General features: G+C 43.3%; 1 long non-coding RNA gene across 1 annotated transcript; it reads right to left on the reverse strand.

The window, feature by feature from the left end:
- Positions 1-877: 877 nt before the first annotated feature.
- LOC115353212 lies at positions 878-15,310 on the reverse strand. The gene is made up of 5 exons (XR_003927492.2): positions 15,104-15,310; positions 9,458-10,344; positions 3,713-3,830; positions 2,210-2,243; positions 878-1,351 (listed from the first exon to the last, which is right to left on the reverse strand). It is a non-coding gene; the product is annotated as an uncharacterized LOC115353212 (long non-coding RNA).
- Positions 15,311-21,601: the final 6,291 nt, after the last annotated feature.

The raw sequence follows: 21,601 nt of genomic DNA on the forward strand, positions 1-21,601 counted from the left end.
TATTGCAACTGCTTAAAGATTTACTTTCACAGAGCAAGCTGGGAATGCTCCCAGTTTGGGGACTTCAAGCAGGACTCCCCAAATGAAGTTACATTGAATCTATTGTGAGAGATTCTTGACTTTTTACCATACATTCTCCCAAGACTAATTAATCCAGTGTTCCTCCTTAACTCTCTGCAGCCTGCATCCCTCTCTCCCTTGTGCCACTCCACCCCCAGCCACATATCTGCCCTTTGCCCCTCTGCCTCCTTCCAATCTGACAATATAAGCTGCTCTTTCCTCCCCTCCCAGGCCTCAAGGCAAGCAGTTTCAGGCTCTCCCTTTCTGCCTGGGAAGCCTCATGTCACAATGAGGAGGAAAGGAGTGGGAAGAACAAAAAAAGCATGCTAAAATGCTTGTGATAGCAGAAAAAGAGGTGTAGCTGCCCTGAGCTGCCAGGCTCTTTCTGCTTGCTTTGTCTCTTCAAGTATAGTAGCAGCTCTCCCAGCCCTCCGTTCCCAGCAGTTCCTTTGCTTTTCAGAGAAAGAGGTAAGAGGGAACTTTCCCCATCTACTTAGCTGCGATGATGGACAGTCCTTTCCCCAAAGGACATTAAGTAAGAACATAACTAAAAGTTTTTTCTTAGGACTGACATTCCTGAGGAACAGCGCGTTATCAGCATCTTGAGCCTGGTTTCAACCTGGGACCAAGGTAGCTCTCCAGAGGCAGAGAGAGAGGTCAGCAGTGGTGCTTAAGTCCTACCCAAGCTAAATGCATGCTTCGGCTTTGGTTCTGAGGCTGTGGTACGTCACAGTGGAACTGATCCTTATTCCAGCCCTTTCACCTGCTGCAGCAAGCTTCCAAGATCACAGTCTTGACCTAAAAAACAGTAGGATTGATATAACTGAAACAGGCACTCTACTTTGCAGACTCTTAGCTCTGGAGAGGGGGGAAGAAGATAAAGGACAGATAAAGCTGTTCTCAACCAAAAGAAACTGCTTTCTTAAGGAGTCCCATATAATCATAGAGATCAAAGTGCTAATAAAAGCCTGGCTGCCACATTACCAGTGTTTACGAAAATAAACCTAATGGCAGTGTTGACTGAAACAGCAAAGGTGATACAGCAAATTTCTGGAGGTGGAATGCAGTGATCCTACAGCATGAGTGCATTATCAATGCCAACATCAGGTAGCACAGACAGCCTTTGAAGTACCTGATGTAACCACGTGTCCAGAAGCCTTCTCGGACAGGCCTGATGACTGTCAGTCTCCCCATGCTGTCATCCTTCTCTGATGCCTTCTCCAGTTTACTGTCTTCCACAGCTTTAAAACATCTGGCTTTAATGGTGCCTCTGTAACACACTCCTAAACATCTGTGAAGGGGAGAGAGAGAGAAAACGCACTGTTACTTGTCTTTCCATTGCTACTGCTCTTCTCTCCCATAAATTACAGAAAAAATACTGTTACGTAGTTTCTCACCACTGTAAGTGACTGTCAGAATATCTCTCTAGGTTATCAACCTTACCAATTACACACACACAACCTTAACAACCTGACATGTGCAAATATTAACCATAATTTTTATCTTAGATGTTTTCTGGAGATACAACCAGCTTAAAGTAGCAAATTCGTCATGTCAGTGCTACCAAGGATAAGATACAACATAATCTTCAGTTTCAGTAACACTGCTCTGCTCTTTAATCCTAGCCAAGAACGTAACCCATAGTTGCTTTTTTGTCTTAGGGACAAGCATTCAGTTAGGTGAAGAAAAAGTACTCCCTAGAACATTAAATGTGTTACTTCAACTGTATCTATAGCCTGCCTGGCTGTTCATATATAGAAATAACAGAAACTATCTTAATTCCAAGCTGCTTTTAGGAGTGAGAAACAAGGCATTTCTCCAAGGCCTCACGAGGCTTCATCGGGGAGCCATGCAACTCAGCAAGTGAACTGAGAGATGGAAGGAGACTCCTGTACCCACTCTCCCACAAATCTAAACCCAGCTATAAAACCTGTATTAAAAAATAAAAACAATTATCACTGGCTAGTGCCCACATTTTTCAGCTTCCCAAAGGTATCAAATGCTTCCAGGGAACATGATCTACTTATTCTGAACTTTGAAGCATTAGCTCCATTGCGAGCATCAACCCCCTTTCCAGCAGTAAAGAGGTAGGGTTTGTCTGTTAAACTGATCTAAGATGGCAGTTAGCATTCCACAAAAAACTACTCACCAAATTTTCTTTGGAAGATGTGGCTCATCAACTCCTTCAGAATATGAGAGGAGGATAATGATGAGAGAAGTAGGAAAAAAAATAGATATTAAGGAAAACTTAGGAAAAGCCAACTTGAGACAGAAAATATTAACTGTAGATAAAGTTGCACTATCTATTTAATTTACAAATGAAGCCAAGTCCCAAGAGCAGAGTAGTTCTGACATCCTGTAAACGTGAGATCAGACAAACTATGTTTTGATAATCTAGGAGGATGCAAACTGCCCACTTTGTTTTGACTAAACACAGCAATAGGGCACCTACTTCTAGACCAGCAATAACTATTACTTTTTGTTTAATGAGACTTTTTTAATTGCATTTGAGCATATAGCAAAAAATGGGTAAAAAGCTCACAAGGGACAAATATCTTATCTAGACATTAAGGGCATCCATGACTCATTGTAATAACCTCAAATGTTCAAGAAAAAAAAAACCAAAACCCAGAGAGTACATCTTGCTGCTCCTTTACTGAAGGTCAGTACATTCACAATCTGGAAAGTTTCCATTCCCTTTGTACCCAGACAGAGTTTTGTTTTCCACATCCTCCTACACAAAGGAACACAAGTACAAATGTTAAAGTTTACCTAAATCAGTTTGGGGTTTTCTTTTCTCACATTTAGTGCTCAGATAAATTCTCCCATAAGCCATAAATAGTCTCAAGAACATATCAAAGCCACACGGAGTAAGTTGAGGCTTTTAAATCAGTCAGAAACTCTCTTTCATTGTTATTTACTTGGAGGATAAAAAAGAGTTGGAATGAGTTGCAGGAAGATCTTGGTAAACGTTGAGTTCAATTCCCTTTTTAGATTTGAGAATCTGCTCACTTTTCTAAGCTTTATTCTCTGCTTCTAGGAAGACAATTTTGTTCTCCTGATGGTACAATAAACATTACATTCAGCGGGAGATAGGAATGTGAAGAATGCCAAAACAGAGATGATTGGACTAAAATAAGCCACATTTAGGTGGGAAGAGGGCAACCTATATATAAAGGAAATCAAAAGGCTGCTATTCAGCTGCATCAAATTGTGTGAATTCAGAGCTCCACATTCCTGGTTCTTCCAAAGGAGCTGTCTTTCTAAACAGCAGGCTGTCTACTTTGACTCCAAGTTACTTCCTGCTGTCATAGTAAGAAAATTTCTCTAGATCTTATTTCCCTCATTTATTGCCCATCATCTCCGCAAATTTTAGATCCTTCCTAAGGTGTTTAATTTGCTTTAGTTGAACTAGCTGTTGCTATTCACTTTCTTGAGGAATCTTTTATGTCAGTACTCCTTCAGCTGAAAGAGAATCAGATGTGGCACTGTTTGATTTCCTGAGGATTACACTGGAGGTTTACCACCAAGACAACTATTAGGTTCAGGAAAATACAAGTGGCTTGTGAATCACTCTAAATGCGATTGCATCACACTAGCTAGGAACTGGGTCATTGTCGGGATGAAGTGTTCCATTTAAAAGGCCAACTACCTCAGAAATTAAATCATCCATCCAGAGGTTACAGATACAAGGTGAAGTTTCCCAAGGTATCCACGTCGCAGTTTCAAATGGCACGTAAGCACATGGGAATTCAGTAACTTCCAAAAACCTGTGTGCAAAGAGGAGCTTAAGTCTTATGTTGCCACATGCAAAATAAGGCCCTAATTCTGGAAGCAAAACCAGAAATCTGAGCTCTGTGCCTGAGTACCCAGTGCGGCTAATGGGGAATCAATCTGTGGTTTACAGCAAAACAAACAAAAAAAACCTGCTGTTCACAAGCTGAACAAGACATAAATCAGCTCTACTTGAACAATGATGGCACAAACATTTGTAGCAGACACAGGATTCAATGACAGGAGCAGGGGCTGCTTAGGTTAATCCTGCTGCCAAATGGTAGTAAAACTGCAGCCTGAGGGAAGCTGGGCTTTTCCTTTTTGTATTCTGCTGTGCAATACTGTGTTTTCTTAAGCATATTTTGAGAAATAAGAGGAATCATAGTTGTACTGAAAACCTTTTGTCTTTTTAGCACTTATGGGAGTGAATAAATGAAAAGTAATCTAACGTGCACTACTGAAAAAAAACCCTTTCTTTTAGACTTTGTTAAATTTGTGCTATTTTCATGAGAGTATATTAGAAGGAAAAAACATAGTGAAAACAGGAGGAAGGATGATGAGCCTTTGATAAGGGGTTAAGCTAGTATTTTTTGGCTAGCAGCTACAAATTGAATATTAACCCACATACCAACACCCATTGGATACCCATAACGGTTTGGGGGGAGGAGGAGACAAGTGCTAATTGAGTGAATATAAATAGCTGTTTAGTGAAAAGGTTAGAAGACTGGGTTTCCAGTGGCTGGAGTTTGCTGTCAAATTTTGACAAATTTGCTGTTAAATTGGTCAAACAATTGAAAAGTGATTGTAGTAGAATAGACAAACAGATACATTCTTACACAAAAAACGATTGCATAAATGAGATGCCAAAATCAGGCTAAAAAACACACACTAGACATCATGCTGAATACTCACTTCTTTTTTTTTTCTAGTGGAGTGGGAAGGAAAATTGGTCCATTCCCGGTGCGCTCATTCAGAAGGACCACCTCATACTCAGAAAACAAAGAACATTCTAACAGGGCTTAATTTAGCATCAGCCAGTGGCTGCACTGACCTAAAATCTGTCCCGGTACCAGCCAGTACCAAACATCTCAGGTAGCAGATAATCTGCTTATGGAATGGAAGCCATCTGGACCTCTAATACAACAATCTGGGCCTATTACCTGAAGTTCAATGTTACTAATTGTGATAATCCAAAAGGTCACTCAAGTCCTTATTTTATGAACAAAGCTTTTTGGGAGAAAAAAAGATTGCATCCAGATAGAAACATTCTTGGGCCAGAAATTCAGAGCACTGGCAAGCGCAGCTGGCTCAGGGAGCAGGAGCTAGATGCTGAGTTCATTACCTCACGGTGCTGCTGAGACAGAGGATACAGCGGCCTTGGAGGACCAAAGGGTCCTTTGTTACCGTGTTGAGTAATTTCAGCAGAGAGAGACCATTTTTAGCTGGAAAAGCACTGTCCTAAAGATCACTGGGATCAAAGAACATGAGGAGAAGGAACAAATTAAGATTCTCCTGTCCTTCCGTTATGTGAGATTAAGGAAACAAAATAAAACACCCCATTGCTAACACACAAAAGCAATGAGAGCATGTTTTCAACAAAAAGGAAAACCTGGTAAAATACGTTTGTACAGCATCTGGAAAACGAAGCCCTAGTCTCTGAGGCTTTAAGAAGTCATTATTTCAGAAGACATTAATGTCATAAGTAGACATAAGATGGATTTTATCCTGCTCTGAGAGTAAGGCACATATTTAAAACAGACAAGACCACCAGTTCTGAGATTCAGGGTGCTGTGCTCTCTTCAGGCTCTGGTACTAGTGCAGATTAAATTACCATCTAAGAGCTGGCACAGAAGAAGTCTGTGTGTCTCAGTAACAAATGTTTTGAAGCCTTAAGCACATAGCATCATTTCTAGCACCAACTGTACATTGGGAAGTACAAATGCAAGGGTCTGAATAAAGTACCAACATCTTGGGTTTTGATACTGGCCTCTTGCCACTTCCTTATGACTTCCTTGGCTTTATTTTAGAGAAAGTTAACTTTTATTCTATCCCAAAGCTCTTCCTAATATAATATGGTTTTGAATGGATATCAAACTGTGAACCTGGTTTATGTCTGAGGTTTGTCAAACACGTGCTGTAGGTCTGCAAAATGCTGTCTCCTTCACTTGCCCACTCAGTTATAAGCATAAAATAAGCTATCATGAGAACATATCCAAAATTAAGCAGGTTATCTTTCTCTGAAAGAATATACAACAGTTTGGCATCAACCCAGGACTGTAGGAGTTTCTCTGTTTTCTGCGTGTCTGTTTTTCTTACTTGGAAACAATAGTGGTATTCATGCCTAGGCAGTTCATGAGGTTACCGCTTCTGAAGCTGCGTTTCTCAATATGCAGCAATTGCTGTAAAAGATGCAGCATACTTCAGACCTTAGCACATTCAGTGTTACCACAGTGATTTCCCTTCTGCTGGCTCCTATGGAGTAATTAAAAAATGAATTTGTTTTGAAGTGAAACATTGCATGTACATACGAAGCTGCTTAATCCTACATCCAGACATGTAGACCTACGGGCCAAGGCTTTGTAGACTGAAATACATATACATTGTGAGTGCTATTCTTTTGTTTCTGTCCTTTCAAATCTCTCTTTCCCCCTCCGCTCAGTTCCTTTCTAGCCAATGCTAATCTTCTTCACACAGAAAATGAGCACATTTATACAATATCCTGTTTTTGAAACGTTGTTTTGTCCCGTTAGTTATTACACACAAGTACTCTTCAGCTGACAAGTTGTCAGCTACATCATTTGCAGGTTCTCAGGCCTCCCACATTACTGTATATTTGCCTAGCCCCAGCAAGAAAGACTATGGCTTTTTCACAGACAAAGATAAGCTAGAAATTTCATTGTAAACCAATTTCTTCTGTTCAATAAATAGTAAAACAAAAGACAAGCCTCTGCAAAGCAATGTGTGTTTGTCTTCTGTGATATAACACTACGACAGGCACTACGGAAAGCTATAGAAGGCAGGCATGCTACAGCAGCTCTGAAAACAAAAAGAGCTGCTGACCAACAAAACTCTTAGGAAACACCAAAAAAGGGTGCAGAATTTGAATGTCAGGCAAGAGAAGGACAAAGGTTACAATGATGCAATTTACAAGAGAGAATCATCTAGTAAAATGTAGAAGAGCTGTAGCATAGATATATATATCTGAGCTGGTCAGTCTTTATAGTCAAATGAAAAGAAAAAGGTGCTTTTAGGATGTGTTTTTTATTAAATCGTGAAATAGACATTTAAAATGGATTACATGCACCACCCTGAAGTGCCTTTTTCCTCTCTTAATTGCTAAGGAAGTGAGAGTGTTAAGTGACTAGCGAGCCTGTTCCGAGGCTATTAGGACATGTAACAAAAAACAAATCTGTTTTTAATCTCACGTTTCTGTGACATCATAGGAGGCTCACCTAACTAAAATCAGTGGACGAGGGAAAATGATAAATGAATCAATGCTTGCTCCAGATCTACATGCTTTTCAGTGCGTGGCTTAGGTATCAAAGGCAGGAACCCAACAGTTTTTCCCACGAACTGGACCTGTGGTCTGGCTGGGGCAGTCTGCTGCTGTTTCTAGGAGCAGCAGAAGGATACAAGAAATTCTACAGCAGGAAATTATGGGTAAGCACAGCAGATCTTCAAATACCTTTGTCTTTTTGTTTCTGTCCATTTTCACTTTCGTTTCATCGAGGACAGGATTTGGTAGAACTGCAGAGAAATGAAACTGAAATGTTCCCTTCTGGGGTAGGGGATCAGAACCCATGAGCTAGTTGGTTTTTTTTTTTTAAATGCACTGCTTTGGGGTAGTCTTTTTTTAGAAGATAATCAGGAAAGGGTCATTGCTTTACTGGAATAATTACACAGAATGAGCTATGACAATAATATATTTATAGTAGGACACTAAAAACTATCTGTATATGTCCATTTGGCAGGCCTGAGCTCCTAAAACACCAGCCCAAGAAGTCCCAGGCTGGGTAGCCTCATGCACTGGTCCCAGAGAGCCTCTTCTAAGCAGCGAGCACCTTCTTTTGGCTTGGGCTGCTCCTCCCTGTGGCTCAGGGCACCACTGTCCCCACTGCTACTTCCAAGCATGAAAATCCAGGTACCCACTGGTCACAGCAGCTGCATCTCATGCATTAGCAGCAGTTCTGCCATCTTGTCCTCATTCTGTGTGCCCAATAAGTAAAATGCGGTAAGTGGCTGCTGTTTGGGCAGCCAGATGGGAAAAGAGGGCATAGTGATAAACTGCTCATCGGGAGGGTGGTCCTGCAGAAGAGCACAACCGTGTGTTTCACACATCAGGATTTTGGAAAGCTGAGCAGTCTACGGGCAGGTTCGGACAAATAGAAACTTTTAACTTTCGACACACGAAGTGTGGCGTGGTGCCACATTTCATAAGACAAGTAGTCAAGCTAATCAAAATGATCTGGCTGTTCCCACCAAGGGCTGCGTTTTCCAGAGTATGATCTATCACACAGCGTGACAGTGGGATTTTATTGCCAAAGAGGCTTCAGTGGAATCCTCAGTGAGGTTTCAGATTGGTTTCTGGGAAACGAGCTTTCTGGGAGAGGGCAGGAAATTTGGCAGGATTACCCTCAAAGTTTGTGGGAATCATCTTTGAGGCTGAAGGGATGTGAGTTTGTGGACTGAAGATGGGTCTCCCAAGCCCATGGAGCCAAGGACTCAGAGGAGAGAGGCACACCGCTGCTGCAGAGCCAGAGTGTTTCCATGGTGAACATCTGCTTTTCCAGCAGAAGTGTATTCAGCAGGGAAAATCCATCCCTGGGTTTCCTTGGGGTAGCTACAGTCATCATAAGCGCTCCAGACCGCACACCTCTATGGAAAGCTGCTGTGAAGAGAGGGCAGCGACACAGCCAGACACTCTCTCCTTTGCCTTCCCCTTGGCATTCCCCTTACTCCCAAACCCCCATCCCCATCCCCTCCGGCACCCAGCCACCGTGGAGCCCACGAGGCCATGCTTCCCCAACCTGTGCCCCAAAAGGGAGCCACAAACAGCCATCTCTCTCCCTGAAAGGAGAAGTTACGGGGTCTTGTTGACTCACACCACAGGAGAAGCCAGGATTCAGGTAATTCCCTGTTTCCTGAGCAGCCTGTGAACTGGAGGAGGTCCAGCCCTGGCAGAGCACAGGAACTGCCTGACTCAGTGTCACCCACAGGCAGCCAGTGTGGTACTCAGTGCAGAGGACAACCTGGTCGTGTCCCTGGCACATGGCCACATTCCTGGAGCATGAGCTGGTTCTTGGGCTTTTCACACAGAATTTGAACGATTAAGAGGTCTGTGCACATCAGCAGGTCATGAGCTATAAATTAGGCCATTAACCCCCAACACTGCTTCTGGTCACAGGAAGTTAATAAGGTAAAAACTGGTATGAAGAGGGAGAAAAAGTACAGCCTTGTCTGCAAGGATATAACTGCCTGCGTGCCGGTGAGTGCTGGGGATGCCTGGAGTTTTTTCATAAAAACAGAGTTCAGAGATACTATTACAATTGTCCATACAGCATTATATTACAAGAATTAATACAATAAATGTAATCACATTGCACACTATATAGGTTTTTCTCACCGATTTTAACTTCAGAGAATCCTCCCCTTCAGACGTACTGAGCCAATTGCCATTTTGTGAGTGTTGACTCTGAGAGTTAGAGTTAGGAAACGTCTGGCTGTTCAAATCCTGATCCTTCTTGCTGTGTGCCACTCCACATAGGATGGGCTCTGTGCTGGATGCTGAAGCTCAGGCTCATCTCACACACTAGTTTAAAAGTAATTGAACCTGAAGAGAGTTGTGTGTTGCAGATTAAACTTTGGGGTTTTCACCCATCTTTCTCATATCAGAAAAAATGATTTTTCCCACAAACTTTGCCAAGCAGCATCAATTCTCCTCTGTCAACTCTTTTTGAAAACAAAAACAGAATCCCAAATTAATTAAATTATAATCAACATAGAGAAAAGGATCGTGGGTTTGCTAATCTCTTCCTGTGTAATTAGGTGTGATGAGTCTTTTGTCCTGCTTATCTCTGTTCCATTGGAAACGAAGCACCAGGGTAGGAAGCAGCGACCCAGCGAGCTAATTAGGTTTCCTGGCTATTGGATTTGTAGAGGTAGTTTTTTTAAAGCCGTGACTTGAACATCCCCAAAGAGCACAGACACTCTGCCTGACACCCGGCAGTGAGAAAATGCCAAAAAAAGGGCGGTGTTGTTTTAGCACCACCGAGTGGACAAATAAGGGAAAAAAGTTCATTTTTGAGACTGCATGCATGGGCGTCCTGGGCAAGCGATGGTCCCACCACGGGGCTGGAGCCCCGAGCAGTGCTTCCCTGTTTCCCCCTCTCCATGTTCTTCTTATTGACAAGTGTCTCGGGAAGCTTTCATACACCTTCTCACCAAATCAGGCTTTTTTGTTACAGTGCATGTGTCCCAGAGTCTGCAAAATCACTCCAGAAAACATTGGATCTGTAAATACCAACATAATATCTGTAATAAATATAAGTGTAACATAAAACCAAACAAAATCTGTAATTTGTAATACAGAATTCCAGTTGCCTCAGAAATAGCTCAGACACTTCTCAGTGTTTTCTGCCAGTTCTGTGCCTCCCTTGAAATCAATGCCCCGTTAGGGAAATGAGTGGGTCACACCCTAAATCACAGGAAAAAAAAACCCCTTAATGTAATGTTTCAAAGTGTTTCTTATACTCCAACTGTTTTGTGGGGCTTTTGGATAGTCACTCTTGTGGGTGGCTGGCCTTGGACAACTTTTAATGCTGTTCACAGAAGATCTATGAAGACATGTAGCGTAAGAACTACTTTCCCCTGGCACCAGATAAGATAGTTTGTTGAATTAGATAAAAGTGCACTCACCCGCCCACCTATATTCTCTATACTTTACCGGCACACTTCTGCCTATAGCTTTGGCCAGCTCTCTCTCCTGTGACTTATCTGTTACAGATCTATTCTTTGGATTATACTACAGGCTAGGGAGCCCTTTGTGCTACTCCACAAATGCACTCGCTGTCTCTTTACCGAAGCATTTACTATTGGCTGAGATAAGCCAGGGAGAAAATGAAAGCATGGGCCGCTTTTGCTTTCTCGGCAGCTCTGCAGCAGGACCGTCGAGATGGCCTGCGCCGTGCGAGGGGTCTCAGTGTCCTCCCTCAGTGAGCTGGTGGAAAGCAGGCAGAGACGGCTCCTTTCCAAGAGGGGATGTGCATCCTGGTGGAGAGGCAAGGAGAGGCAACGCTCCTGAAATACATCCTATAAAAGGTTAACACTTGGATGGCTGGTGAGTATCCTTTGGGATACCTGACCGCACTGCTGCGGCCAACAGATCTCTCCTGGAACCAGCGCAGGGCAGGCTACGTACACCCTTTCTGCAAATTCCACATTTAACAGCATGTTTGCTGCTTGCTTATCACATACAGCCTGCTTAAAATAGAAGCATCTGAGAGAGAGCTGACGTCTTGGGTCCTCTCAGGTTTGAATGAAGGAGAAAAAAAATCCCCTTTGGAGATTCAAAGGCTACAATTCTAGTTATTGCTAACCTTTGTTGTGTACTTCTCCTCCCACACACCTCTGAAGGTCAAGCAAATGCTCACAGCCAGGTCTGGCAGTAGATTTCTCAGCTGTTTGTAAGACATCAGAGCGCCTAAGTCCAAAACAATGCAGCCAAAGACAACTAGTCATGGGTCTAAAGAAAGCAAGAAGCCTGACTACTATTTTGCTTGTTAAGCTGGTTTGGTGGAGGAAAATCCACCTCTCTACCTACCTGCCACTCTGCCGCACCAGAGGAGGCACTCGCCTCTTCAGCCCTCTATAATCCTTGGCTGCTTAATACTCCAAGCACCTATAGGAAGATCGGCAAATTGCGGCATTATTCCAAGTTATCTATAACCCAGACATGTTGGTTGTACTCATTTAACCCTTCAGAGCAAGGAGGGAATTCACAATGGGTCCTCCACATCCTGGGCATATGAGCTGTGCAGCAGGCTACTAGGTCAGGTGGGCCAGCGCGATGGCCCAGATGCCAGGGCTGTGTCACCTTCTTCAGCTGATGGCACCAATTTGCAGTCACAGGAGCACATCTTCTTACTTGCTTATGGGCACTGTGCAACTCATGGGACTGGAGACCTGAACGCATGGTGACACAAAAATTATTCAAAATCAGCAGGGATATGGAATAAGCGTGTTAGATCCCGTGCAATATGCCCTATCACAACAACGTCAACCAAGCCTCTCTTCTAAGATAAGCTTGAGCCTTTCTTCCAGTAAAGAAATTAATTGCAAAGACAGCTGGGCTCAAGGGAAGCCTCTGAGCTATGGACCCTAAGTAAAGCAAGGCAATGAAAACCCTGAAAGGCAAAATTTTAACCTGTGCTTATCCTTAGAACTTCTTTCTGGTTCATTCTGAGTAGCTTCCCACAAAACAGCTTAGTATTGGGTGGCTTTTGCTCTACATGTTGGCATTTTGGATCCCTTTGAGATCATCTGAGTCCTCCTAAATAGTGCATGCTGGGAGGGCTAGTGCCTAGCATGGGGTCCAGCTTCCATTCCACATGGGAAGCTCCTTAAAGTCGAGCTTTGCAACATTCAATTTGTAAGCACATAAATCATCTTTTACATCTGGTTCTCAACATCTGGAAGATCTATTGCTGAGCTTGTTTAGAAAGTATATTTGATCTCGGTTCTGGCTGGAGCAGAGAGTCTGCATTTTGCCTCTCCTCATTCTGCATTGCCCAGCTGCTTGCGTACCAGCTTTCTGTGTAAACAACCCTGCTCCTGCCTGTTTCATTCAGCAGTTTCACAAGCTGGCATCTGTGACCTTGCAATTCCCAGGCCTCCCTTGCAGCAAGGCTGATTAAAGGAAAGCTTGTACTATCCCACAGCTGTCCCGGTACCTCACAGTAGTGGGAAAAGGGATACAGAAACCTAGGAACACGTATCCATTTGAATACAATGAAGATATTGTTCCAGCTCGCCCAGCTGTAACAATGACATTAAAGAAACCAAAGAGTTTGCACTATGATTTTCATAGTAGGAATACGAAGGCTTTAAAAAGTGCAGATACAGTATATTACTCAGGTCTCTTGTACCCTTCTTGCCACGTGGCTGGCTCAAGCCCTCAGGCTGACTTACCTGCTGCAGTGCTTTTCAGAGATGTAGCAATCCATTTTATTTCCCAGCTGAACAGAGAGCTAAACCCAGCTGGCTCAGCAGCACCCACCATCTCCCTACCCCTGGGAAACAGCTTCTCCCCCCCCATCCCCTCTTGACCCTCTCTGGGTTATGATCCTCCCCAGGAGGCACCAACGAGCAATTAACCATTCTTCTCCCGAGCTTTTTTCTCACAAGCACCACCCAATAATTGGGTAACAGAAAACAGACATGGAAAGGAAAGAGGACGAGACACAGCTGACAGCTGCCCACACTCCACGTGCATCACATCATCCTACCACACCACATCCCTCTAATCCACGATGCCACCGACCGAACCACCCCATTACATGCACCTCCTCCAGAAGACAGTGAATGAAGAAACCAGAAAGGTAAAGCATGTAAAGAGAGTTTTGAATCATAAAACCCATAAATAAAGAAAAATGGGAATTTCCTGCAATTCTGATCATTCTGTCTCAGTCGCCTTTCTGATGACATCTGCAAACATCTCCGGAGCAGGATTCAACAGCTGTGCAAAGGCAAACGCCTCCTCAATGTAGAATCCTCCCTTTGCTCCAAGTTAGTGGGAAAAGAGATCTTCACTAATAGAAAACCCAGGTAATTGCATTGATTAGTAGATTGTAAATTAGTTTAACAGCAAATTATGTAAACAAGCCTGCTATTGAAATGTAATAGTCTATTTTCAAAACAAATGTTCCTTTTTAACATCTGCAGCTGGTGGAACAGTTCTCGTCCCAGCGAGGAAAGTGTTTTCCTGTGGGGTGACAGAGATGTCCATTAGTATGACTGTGATTAAACTGCTGGTGTTACCTAGCAGTTGGGTAACTGCATCAGAGGGATTCATCACCATGAAGAAGGTGCCAACTATTTAGGTAACTTTAAGTGCTCACAAGTTACACCCATAGTTAACCTGAAAGCATTACAGCTGCAAAACCTGGGGCATCAACGTGTGAAGTGCCTAGAGCGACTGTAAAATTGTGCCCAGGCATTGCTTTTTCAAGAAGACTCTGGTCAAATTGAGTAAACATCAGTCCAGGGAAGTCCCACAGCCTGTGTTATGCAAGATACCAGATTAGATAACAAACCTGTCTCTTGGATTTACAGCTGTGAAATGGCTCAATCCTTCCTACAACTGACTGACTGGGCAGAATTTTAACCCTCTGTGAATCCAAGCAAGAGCTGGCCGAGCAAGTTGACTTGTGGATAGTTTATCCTGTGTGGCTGGTGAGCAACATACTCTCCAAAGTATACCACTCATATCTATTAGCTCATTTTTAAGCTTATATCTGAAGATTATATAAATGAGATCCAAACAGTGTCCACAGATGGGGGTTATAGACTATCAGGGTTTTTAGTTAGCTTTACCTGAAGCTCATTCCTATGCTAAATCGTAAGTTAATACTTCTTCCTTGCTTCTCACGTGGAGATTTTTTGCAGCATCAGCAGTTTACAAAAATCATTTCAAAATAGGCAGTGAGTGAAATGAAGCATCCATTAATATTTCCGGTTTTGGGAACAGACTAGATTTTATTAAAGGTGTTTTTTAAGATGGGCCTGATCTAATCTGTCAATGGCTTTTCCCCACTGATTTTTTGCCTTCTTCTAATGAATGCCTTCTTCTAATAATGGCTCATGATCAGGAAATAGCTTTACATTAATTGCCCAGTGAAAGTCAGTATCATAAATGTTAATGTATTCAGGATCGCATGTATTTGTAAATTTGCCTCCTTTTTATAATCCTTTTTAAAACAAACCCCTAATAATCTCAGCTGAGTAAACCATTTCAGAGATGAATATTAGCAGAATGAGGAGAAAAATAAGAGAAAAATAAAAGGGACCCCAGATATGTACTTAACTGAAAGCTGACAGGAGAGAGTTGATAGAAGAATACAAGAACGCTGTTCCAGATGGCAGGAACTGCTGAGCAGGAAGAGCACGACTGTGAGAAGCAACGAAGGGAAGCTAACGATAGATGAGGTAGGATGAGAAACAGACACTCCAAGACATGCATCCAATTCTTCAGGTTACGTAAAACTATCTTTACCATTTATGCAGTTCCCTCCTTTTCTGGGTGATGCACATTGCAGATAGAGCTGGTAGCACTGCTTGTAATTACCACCACCTGACGGTTCTCGTTATAAGCTCCTGCTTTTGGTTGCTGGTAAGTTTGTTAGATGTTACTCATCCAGGCTGAAATGTCCTCTGCCAAGGCTTGGCCTCGGGCTGATTCTTCCCCCCTCCATTTTCTTTTAGGAGGAGGAAAGGGGAGGGCAGTTTCAGTAAAAATGGTTCTGTGGTTTCCAGGGCAAGATGAGGCAACCGTTTATTTGAGCAAGAGCTTGAAATTTGGCAAAAGAGGGGGGAGGTCACCCCGATGCCAGAAGACGTAGCCAAGTTATAAATGTGCTTTAAAAAGTCTCTGCTCACGTACTTTAGCAGAGACTTGTCAGCTTGGCAGATGAATTTGCAGAGGGTTGTGTCAGCACAAGGGCACGCCGTGTCCCCCGCCACCTTCCAGGCCCTGGCAGGACTGTCCCCGGCAGGCAGCAGGGCTGGACGCTGCGGGTCCCCAGCGCTGCTGCCGCCGGCCGGAGCAGGGGCGGCCGCCTGCCGCTGGGTGCCCAGGCTGCAGCTGCGCCGGGAGGCTCAAGGCTGAATGAAGGTGGGTGTGAGCAGGGGAGTAGGGCTGAGTTAGCAAGGTAAAAAGGCACTTGATTACAAACCGGCGAGAGTGAAGCTGTGATGACGTGAGGAACTGGAAAGGTAAATGCTAGCGCCCCAGCCTAGCGAAGAGCCCAGGACCTGAAGCGGGGTGACTGGCAGGACAAGAGGAGCAGGGTGGTCAGGAGGAGGAGGAAGGAGAATGGAGGGGAGAGGGAAGAAAAACAGCTTGGTGATAGCTAGCACGTCCTTTCCAGAGCCCAGAGCAGAGCTGATGTCACCCCCTTCCTCTTTTACCAGCAGAAATCTGGAAGTCGACTGGCACTGCAGTTCTTCCTGCTTGCAGAGGCTTCCTACACTGGCTGAAAACCTGCTACTCCTGTTCCTTGGTTAGCTCTAAAGCTTCAGTTCTCCACCAGGGAGATGCATTAGCGCTTCTCCTTGGTGGAGCACCTCAGCTTGGGATCAGGGTAGACTTCTCTGCCATCTGTCATGCACACTCTCCCCTAATGCTGCGGGGGAGAGGAGAAGTCAGACGTGGTGCATAGCCAGACTAGCTGTCTGTGCTCCCCTCCCTGCTGCTCGGAGGGAGGAAGAAAAAGCATCTCTTGCCAGGCTGGGCTGCACAGAGATGATAAAAGGCCTTAATACCACGTGCTGCTGCAGGCCCTGAAGCATAACACAGAGCAGTTACGGAGGAAGAACCTGAAGAAAGGCAAGAAGCAATGGCCATTAACTGTATCCTTACTCATATGTCCTAATGATCTCTTTCTTCCCCAGCCAAGTCATCAGCCAGTCTCCCCTCACACCCCTACCAGCTCGTCACCCCAATATTTTCAATCCCCATAAAACTAAACCTCTGCCCCAGTCACACCAGCATGTCCTCGTTCTGCACCTAAGCATCTTCCCAATACCATTGCCCTCAGTGACCATTATCCCTCAGGCCTCTTAGCCCCAGTATCATCTGAATATCCCAGCATCCTCCTGATAACTCAACCCCAGCAACAGCACCCTGGAGCCCTTCTAGCTTTAGCATTAAATCCTGTTATTCTGTAGCCTCTACACCCTCACGTTCCAGGCACCCCCGCCATCACCAGTGACCCTGCTCACCTTCAGATTTATACATATCATCCCAAATGACTATTCCTACAACAACTCCCTCATGCCTGCTGCTGCCCAAGTCTGCAAGGTCTAGTTCCCAGTGCCATCCTGAACACCTTCTCCAGCTGCTGCCTCACCTCTCTGCGAGGGGAGCTGGATGCAGAGACCTCACCAGCAAAACGCTTTCTTGTCTTTTCTAGATACAGTTGACTTGGTCCTGAGGGTTAGGGTTCCTCCCAGCTGACCTTAGACACCAGCATCCAACCAAGCTAGCATCGGTTTCCTTTACAGTGAATGGAGATAACTGGACACTTTTAGGGCACTGTTGATCTAACTCAGTTTAGACATTTACTTTGGCTGCCCCAAAAGCACTGTTATCTCTCTAATCACTGTACATGGAGACAAGGATTAGCTCAGTTTAGATATGTCCCCAAACAACAATGCATATTTACCCTTATTTCTTAATTCATGCTCAGCAATGATCTTTACTTGCCTTTAAAACAGCATTTCAAGTTTCCAGGGGGGTGTCCTGCATCATGAGCTTGCCCAGCGAGGGGTGGCTCAGCAGCAGCAGCAGCTCCGTTGGCTGATCGATGCCATCAGCACACTACCACACCATACCATACCACACCATACCATACCACACCATACCATACCACCTAGTGGTAAGACCGTGGATCTCAAAGCATGGTGTAGAAAACAATTCATAACACAGTTGGGCACAGAAATGCCAGGGAGGTTGGCGTTGTTGAAAAGCAGGAATAAGGGAAAGTTCCAGGAATGATTTTTCCACCATTTCCATCCTTGTACCTAGAAAGTGCTGTTCTCAGCTAGGCGTTGTTTAGAATACATTTAAGTGATATCTTTTGTTAAGGTCAGTATGTTCCAGTTTGATCAGCTTGACCAGAATGGGTTGAAAGTTATAGAGACTGGAGAACAGAGACGACAACATTACGCACTGGAGAAATCCAGGGTGGGCTCACGTCTGGAAATCTCTGGGCAGTTTTCTCTATTGAAAATGATAGTGTAGAAATGGAAAGGCTCCAAGAAAGCCTCCAAGGGCACAGAGGTTTGAGACCAATTTCACACAGGGAGTACTTGAACAAGCTACAGTTTTTCATCTCAAAAATAGAGAGGACTAAGGAGAAAAAGATGAAATATAAACAGGAAGAGAGTGAAGAGGAAACTACTCCTCACCCGCTCTTCTGTTACAAAAATCAGACAACATCAAATAAAATTAGCAGGGACCAGTTTCAAGACAAGTGAGATGCAATGGCTCTTTGCACAACAGCTAATTAGGCTAAGAACTGTATAACTCTTTGCCACATGACGTGGTGAATACTGAAATGCTTACCACCTGTCAGGAAAGCATTCAGGGCTTCTACACTGTACTCATAGAATGCAGTCTGTGATAATACTTCTGTACTCTGGACTTCAAACAGGTATGTATACATGTGCGTCTTCCTGTGCTTACAACCTCTCTGCTGTTGGCCACGGCTGGCAATGGGTTACCTGCCTCGGCAGAGCTTTGCTCCAGGGAATGGAGATGTTCATAGGGAAAAAAAATTGTCTTTAAGTATGAAACAAAATTCAGAAAAAAACCCACAGCGTGCAAAGATATTGATAAATATATCTAAGATTTTTTTCAGTTGATCTTGAACAGTTGTTTTCAAAGTTTTACAATAGAAAAACTAAAAATGATTTTTTATTGTGCATTGAAACAAGAAAATCTGAAGTAACATCATCTTTCAAAAATTAATCTTGGCTTGGCTCCAAGATTCTTTTACATAGTATAGGTTGGTTGCTCATTCACTGAATATTTTCATTATGTGCTTCTGTAGGGAAGATGATTTGTAGCCATATTTATTTGAAGACTCTATTACAATGAATAAGCATAAATAATGTATATGAGAAGGCAGGGTAGGATTGCCTGGCAGCCTTCAATCTGTCATTCCTATGACTGCTAACTTGGCAATCTTAACATAGCTTTTTGTGGGGGACAAATGATAAACCAAATAATCCTGAGGTAAGGCTTTCATGCCTACGCGGTACTGAATGTATTTATTATTCAATTCCATTCAAGTCCCAAGTGCTGTCAGAGTGCCAAAGTTTCAGTCAATATGATTTTTCATGCCGCAAATCATCTTTGTTTAGTTTAAAAATGTCACATCTCTCGTGATAATTGGGGCAATGGTTTTTACAGAGATATCAAAAACTATTGAAACTTTTCAAGGTCTCCTGAAAATTTCCATAGGGAGACGAGGCCATTGAGGCACACTGAGTCACATCCAGCAACAGCTTGTCTGGAGGCTGACAGAGGACCTTATCATCTCTTGAGCCTTCCTCTTTGAGTCTGGTGGTTTAGTAGGTGGCACGGTGCCCAGCGAGAGCTGCAACGAGCACGTCACGTAGCCAAGAGCCTGAAGGTCCCCGTGCAAAAGCATCACCTGAAAGCAAGGGCTCTGCCGGTTCCCCTCAGTGTGCACCTTCAGCAACACCAAGCACGGTAACTTCATGGCGTCTCAGCATCGACTCGTTGTAGTGAAGGAATATTACTCCTTAATGCACATTGCCCACCTTCAAGGTGCTCTCAAAGGCTTTTTCTCCCCTTTGTATATCGGCAGGCAGTGGTTTGCCTGGGAGTTGGGAGGTGAGCAGATCTCCTAACGCTCTCCAGCAGTTCATTCCCTCCTTCTTCTTCATATACAAGTGAATAGAGGGGGAGGGAAGGAGGAAACTGAGCCCATTTCTGGGGATGCAGCAGCTGAAGATCCAGTTCAAGCTGCCAGAGAGATTTCATCTTTATTTACTACTGCAGAACAAAATACAATTACCAAGGATTTGGTTAATCTATCATAAAAAAAATCGATTGACCTAGAAGGCTGATGCTTTTCTTTATATCACTATAAATGACACATCCTTTTGGTGTTTCAAGATGGGTGGCGTGAAAGTTTTAACAATTAAAGAAAAAGCTAAAGTAACCACATTAAATTTGTAAGTATGCACTGTGAACAAAATAAAAATAGCTCAGGATGCTAGAATTGTTCCAAAGCAAACACAATCTAAAAATAATGAAGCTAAAGTTAAATTTAACAGAAATCAAATATATTAAGATCCAGGAAATCTTAAGCTAAAAAAAACCCCTGCTTTGCTCTGACTCTTTAAACAGTTATTTCAGGATCATAAACACTATTTGGATTTATACTGAGCTGGGATTTTTTTTGATGTCTTCTCTATATTTTTTCTTCTGTTTGAGATTCTCCCCTTTACAAATGTTTAACGTTGGGCATTTATGAAGCAATTAAGCATTTAGAAATGAACATTCCCAACTGACTGTTATGGCTAGAGATTGTTTTTTAAGAGGTAAAGGATTGAGGACAAAGGAAATTTTTCAATTTAAGATATAATCAGTTCAAAAGTTGAGCACTGCTCTGCATAAGAGAATTTTGGTTGAATAATGAAATTTTTAAACAAAACCAAGAAACATATAATGCCATTTATTTCACACTTGGTAAAAATATCATTCAAGCACACAATTAAATGCAATCTTTGATGAGAATCTCTTCTGGGTTTCAAAACATCAGCAAGAAGATATTCAGGTTGTACGTTTTGGGTCCATGCTGATGTATCAACTTTTCAAAATCAGTGTGGTTGCTACCAATACTCCTCTGAAAAGCCCAAAAGTTTCTGACTTGCTGTTGGGGTCATCTTGTCCATCTGGGGGTCCATGGCTTGGTGGATGCATTAGCTGAAACTGCTATGTAGGATACATTTCCTTTTTTCTTTTTTTATGCAAGCAGCTGGTGCAAACTCCATCTCTTTAAAAATTAGTTGTCAAGTATTTTTTTCTTTCCTGGGAGATGTTTTTTATTTATCTCAATTTTCCATCAAGGTGGGTTGAGGGGCCCATTCTGTTTGGGAGAAGGAGGGGAAAAACTGTTGCTTCATATAGGACTGGCTGCATCCATTTCAAATTCCTTTGGTTTCGAAAAAGTACCAGAGTTAGGCCAGAAGAAAAATATGGGAAGGGCCAAAAAGCACACACACACACAAAAAGTCAGTTATAATTTGTAGACTGTTCATTTATTGTGAAGAAGAGATGAAGTCCTAGTTTCTTCTGTCCATCAGTGAGTAACTGAGAATATCCCAGCTGGTAACACAGCAAAATTCACCCCGAGTCTGATTATGAACTCTCTCCCCCAGACAGCCATGAACTTAACAGCTGCTATTCGCACCAATGCCACAAAATAACAAAAGTCAGCTTCAGCTGGAGAGCAATTGCTCTCAGCCAATTTCAACAGCACTAGTGTCCTAAGGACCATCTCACCAGCAGGAGTTACTTGGTGGCTTCTCCAAAGCCGTCAAGCCAAATCTCTCGGCACACACTTCTTTTCAGATCTGCCTAAAGCTATAGGGATATCTTAAGAAAAAAAAAAAAAAAATTCCCTTGCCCACGTATAGCACTGCCACAGAAGACTAGCTTTTCAGGGGGATCCCTGTTGTTACTGGATTTAATGGGTTAATCCTATTGGCACAAGATCTTTCAGACGTGTGGGTTTCCGAGGACTTTCTCAGGCAAGGATGCTGGGGCCTGAGTCACCGAATCACTGGTGGGACAGGAGATCCCAGGCTTTGATATATAGTCCCCTACATTTTAGGGGGTCTCTGCCAAGAGGAGGGCAGCACACGGAGGGCTGCTGGAGTATCTGGCACCCTGGCAGGAACACAGATGGTTCAAAGCAGATCAGCATTGTAGCATTTGGATTACTTTTCAATTCCT

This window comes from Aquila chrysaetos, chromosome 19, assembly GCF_900496995.4.
Source record: "Aquila chrysaetos chrysaetos chromosome 19, bAquChr1.4, whole genome shotgun sequence".
NCBI classification, from domain to species: Eukaryota; Metazoa; Chordata; class Aves; order Accipitriformes; family Accipitridae; genus Aquila; species Aquila chrysaetos.